Genomic DNA, 5,388 nt, shown 5'->3' on the forward strand with positions numbered 1-5,388 from the left:
AGCATCCATTTTCTCATACATGGTGGGATACTCCAGCTTGAATTATTATCTTTAAGTAACTTGGGAATTATGTTATAAAAATCTATTTACCAGACTCAAAAGCACACCTCACTGAAAAAAAAAAAAAAAAAAAAAAAGGGTCACAGCAACCAGCATGGCCTGTCTGTGAGTTCCCAACATTTCCTCTCTCACAGCACATGAGTCTACTTGGTCAGACAAGCAGACCTAGTGAAGACTTTAGTATAGTCAGGGTATTTGACATGAGTGGAAATTCATTTTGGATAAATATAAGTTGCATGTTTAATATGCTCTTCTAGATCCTCTAACCATACACACTAATTTAAATTGCATTAGGGTGCATCTAGTGCTGCATGTGAAGAACTTTTCTATGGGAGCAGCTAATGAAAAAGAAAAAGAAAGAGAAGAAGAAAAGAAGAGAAGGCAAAAAGAAGCGATGACAGAATACAAGCTTGTGGTGGTGGGCACTGGAGCCATGGGAAAGAGTGCCCTGACCATCCAGCTGATCTGGAACTACTTTGTGGAAGAGTATGATCCCACCATAGAGGATTCCTACCAAAAACAGGTGGTCATTGATAGGGAGACATGTCTACTGGACATCTTAAATACATCAGGTCAAGAAGAGTATAGCGCCATGTGGGACCAGTACCTGCGCACAGGGGAGGGCTTCCTCTGTGTATTTGCCATCAATGACACCAAGTCCTTGAAACACATCCATCAGTACAGGGAGCAGATCAAGCGGGTGAGAGATTCAGATGATGTGCCAATGGTGCTGGTGGGCAACAAGTGTGACCTGGCCGCTCGCACTGTTGAGTCTCAGCAGGCCCAGGACCTTGCTCGCAGCTATGGCATCCCCTACATTGAAACATCAGCCAAAATGAGGCAAGGTGTGGAGGATGCCTTCTTTACACTAGTCCATGAGATTCGTCAGCAAAAACTACGGAGACTGAACCCGCCTGATGAGAGTGGTCCTGGCTGCAAGTGTGTGCTGTCCTGACACCAGGCTCAGGACGTGGAGGTGCCAGATGCAGGGAAGAGGTTGTGATGGAAAGAAGAAGAAAGAAAAAAAGAAAAGAAAGAAAAAGCAGAAATGCTGTTCAGTTAGCTAAGAAAAAAAGAAGATATTCATACAGAGCAGAGCATCTGCATCCAGTCTGCAGAAAGATGACGATAACTCTGCGGCATATGTATATGTTAGTTTGTGTGTGTGTGTGTGTGTGTGTGTGTGTGTGTGTGTGTGTGTGCGCGCGCACTGTTTTGGTGTGTTACCTGTTACAAATAAGTCAAGTTCCCAGGGTTATGGGATGGAGTTATAAATTAAGCTCTCAGTATAGAGACAAGTTAAGCTCCCGGGTTAAAGAGAGAAATTTAAAAGGCTCCCAGTAAAGGGAGGAATTTAAAAGGATCCCTGTAAAGGGAAAAATTTAAAAGGATCCCGGAGCAGGGACAAATTTTGAAAGTTCCCAGATTGGGACTATAAACCTCCCGGGTTTTGGGGACAAGTTAGTCAAGGTTCTCGGCACAGAGATGAACTTAAAAGTGACTGGCAGGGTAAGCTCACAGTAAGTGAGACTTACAACCCCAGGAGTTGGGGAAAGATTTTCGTGGATGGTACCTCCCTTTTTCTTCATAGTTACCTTTTCTTTTTAGTTAGTAATAGGCTTCATAGTTAGTAATAGGACCTTTTCTTTATATTAGTGTTAGGACTAGTTCTTAGAATGCTCCAGTATTACATGCCTTTTGTCTTACTAGACCCCACCTGGTGATGGTGACGCCCACAGCCATACCCTGACCTCTGGAAGTACAGGAGGGTCAGTTGCCAGTGTTCCTAAGGAATAGGAGAGACTTTGGACAGCCACCATCATCACAGCAGTGATTGGAGATGCTGTGGTCGATGCTATGTATGCGCAGGCAGGCACAGGCCAATCAACAACAACTATGACAGCTATAGAGTCAGGTGGCTCACCCCATGTTTGGCTCAGCCCTAGAGCATTTTAATCAAACAAAAAAGGGGGATATGTAGGGAGCAGATGTCCCAAGCCCTGTGGTCCCTGTCTGCCAAGAACCTGAGCCTAAACTCTAACCTGAGCTGCTGAGCCTGTGTGGATGTGGATTGCCTGCCTGCTGAGTTAATGTACTATCACTGGCCTCCCTGGCTGAACTCTGACTCTGAACTCTGAACTCTCCAGGAGAGGGGGAAGGGATCAGGTCAGAGGACTGAAAACAAGATGCACCCCGGGCTGGGAAGGAACTTGGGGGGGGGGGGCTGGGAAAAAACAGGATGTGCCCCAGAGGGAGGGGGAGAATTCTGGGGGAGAAGGCTATAAACAGTTGAGGTGGGTGAGAGTTGAAGAAGGAGTTGCAGAGGAGAGTTGGAGTTTAGTGGGAACAGAGAGAGGGTTAGAGAAAGCTGTTTGTGAGAGGGAAAAGATTAAAAGCTGTTTGGGGAGATAAAGACGAAATCTGTTTGGAACCTGCTTGGCATTTGTGTCGTTCTTCCCCGTCTCTGCTGGTCAGAGTTTGGGGTTCTGTGACACCTGTCACATAAGCACATAAAGGAGTGATTTCCATACCACAACGTTTAAAAACTTAAATATAGCAAAAATAAAAGCTTAATTGAAAGTTTATCTGCTATATTACTTAAAAACCAAACTAGAGTAAAACAATGCACCCAGCATCAAACTAGGCCTGGTGGCACAAAATTACAACCCCAACTATTCAGGAGCTTATAACAGAAAATTCACAAGTTCGAAGTCTGTCTGGATGACCATGACTTCATGGCCAACCTGGGCAATTTAGTGAGCCCTTGCCTCAAAATATATATAATAGAGGGGACAAGGGTGTGGCCTGTAGTAGAGAACTTGCCTAGAATGTGAGGTTTTTGCTTCAATCCCCAGTACAACCAATAAATAATAAAACAGTATTCGTTGTCTGAGTCTATCCCCCACCTTTTTTTTTTGTTTGGTTTGGGTTTTTGGCTTTGGCTTTGGCTTTGAACACCTGGTTTCTCTGTGTAGCCCTGGCTGTCCTGGAATTCACTGTGTAGTCCAGGCTGCCCCTCAAATGTGGAAATCCTCCTGCCTCCCCAGTGCTGGGATTAAAGAGAGGAGGTATCATGACTGGCTTTTATTCCCCCACTTTAAAGACAAAGATAAGACTATATATTCTCAATTTTCACCTGTCTAAAATGTATCTTAGGGAATCAGAAAGAAGTGACTCAAACCTGGAATTTACTTTTCTAAACGTGTAGACAGTCTGTTGATATTCTCAGGGTGGGCACTAATCAGCACCGGTTAGAGCATGCTTCCTCATGTTACTAACATACTGTTAAAACCTGGATAGAGGCATCATTGCCCAGACTCAGTAGTGGCAGCATTTAGTAAGTCTCGAGTGTTGGGCTTACATGAAAGTATCAGAGCCCTTCTAGAGAAGGTGGAAGGAGTGTGCTCCATCTTCCCTCTCTTCTACAGCATGAGGCCACACCAAGAAGGAATAGATGCCAAACCAACACCAAATCTGCATGAGCCTTTAACCTGGACTTCTCAGGTCACCGAACCATATAAAATAACCTGATGCTTCAGCTGAGTCATATAGAAGATATTTTGTTACGGACTCAGGAACAGGCTAAAACATATACAAGTTGGAAATATGTAGCTTTGAAGAATTATTTGAAAGTTGATAACGCTGAATGATTGACCAGGTAACAGGTAGATCATAACCTTCTGCTAACATGTTTTCAATCCTCTTTCTTAAATATTTAGTGATGTTCACAAGTCTCTGGCATTTCTTATAGTGTTGTTCATGTTACAAACTCCTCTACAATTTTATTGTGTTTTGTTTTCTTTTCCCTTCCATACATTTAAACATCCCTTCAGTCCAATGCATGTAAGAACTATGGTCACAGCCTGTACATATTATTGGACTGTGATCTAACACAAGGAGTTTGAGGTGAGGCAAGGTGATTAGACAGGTGCTGACTGAGAGTTCAAAAGCCACTTGGAATAAATTATTAAAGATATAAATATCTAAAAATATCAGACAAAGCAAAACAAACAGAAAACCTTAGATGCTCAACATGTTTCTCAGTGCACCTGACACCTTTCACCAGGAGATGGCAGCAACTGAAGCAGGAACTTCTAGATGAATCCTAGGCAAATAAATACACTTTAAGACACCCAGATCCTTCCGGGCTCTGGAATCACTACAGCCGCCTCACAGCTGAGGAGGCCATTTGAGGACGCCTCTTTACGGAAAGGATCCCAGGATTCATCTGCTGATAATCCAGAAAGGAGGTGACAAATTCTCAAGAATTTCTACCCAGTTTACAGCAGAGGAAGCAGAATCAAACCATTGTGACAAAGGGGATAAACTAAATGAGTGTTTAAGCCACAAGCCACAGAATAAAGAAAGGCACAAATATGACTCAAAATCAAAACAGCTGATAAGTTGCCAGTGTTGATGAACTAGCTGGGCTTCTGGGTCATGCCAATGATTAAAGTAGTGGTGACTCCAATGGCTCAGCAGGGAAAAGCACTTGCTCTGCAAGCCTGGCAACCTGAGTTTGATCCCCTAAACCTTCCTAATCCTAGTTCTCAGTCTTCTTAATACAAAGACCCTTTAATACAGTTCCAAAATAGTTATAGAAGTTTGCACTCCCACCAGCAATGGAGGAGTGTTCCCTTCGTTCCACATCCTTTCCAGCATGTGCTGTCACTTGAGTTTTTGATCTTAACCATTCTGAAGAGTGTAAGATGGAGCCTGATAGTTGTTTTGATTTGCATTTCCCTAATGGCTAAGAACATTGAACATTTCTTTAAGTGCTTCTTAACCATTCAAGATTCCTCTGTTGAGAATTCTGTTTAGCTCTGTACCCCATTCTAATTGAGTTATTTGGATTGTTAGTATCTAATTTCTTGAGTTCTTCATAAATTTTGGATACTAGCCCTCTGTCAGATGTAGGGTTGGTAAGATCCTTTCCCAATCTATAGGCTACTCTTTTGTTGTATTGACAATGTCTTTTGCCTTACAGAAGCTGTTCAGTTTCATGAAGTCCCATTTATCAAATATTGATCTTAGAGCCTGGGACATTGGTGTCATAGGGGCTATGTCTGCACAACCTCCTTCTATACCACACAGCAGCCATACTTTAAAAGGATCTGGTCTAATAGCCTGACGGGGATTCTGATAAGTAAAATTAAATAGGACAGACACAGATTTAAAATTTACAAAAGTGGAAATTCCTGGAGAAAAAGTAAGGCTATAATGATTATTAGCCCAAACCTCCCTACTGTATCCGTATTTTCCACAGAAAAGCACAGACTCCCCTTCAAGGATACATTAAACAGGGCATATGGCTGTATATCATCCTCC

General features: G+C 42.8%; 1 pseudogene; it reads left to right on the forward strand.

Moving 5' to 3' along the window:
* Positions 1-454: 454 nt before the first annotated feature.
* Positions 455-1,015, forward strand: LOC110314708 (annotated as a pseudogene).
* Positions 1,016-5,388: the final 4,373 nt, after the last annotated feature.

The sequence above is a fragment of the Mus pahari genome, unplaced genomic scaffold (genome assembly GCF_900095145.1).
Source record: "Mus pahari unplaced genomic scaffold, PAHARI_EIJ_v1.1 scaffold_13163_1, whole genome shotgun sequence".
In the NCBI taxonomy this organism is placed as follows: Eukaryota; Metazoa; Chordata; class Mammalia; order Rodentia; family Muridae; genus Mus; species Mus pahari.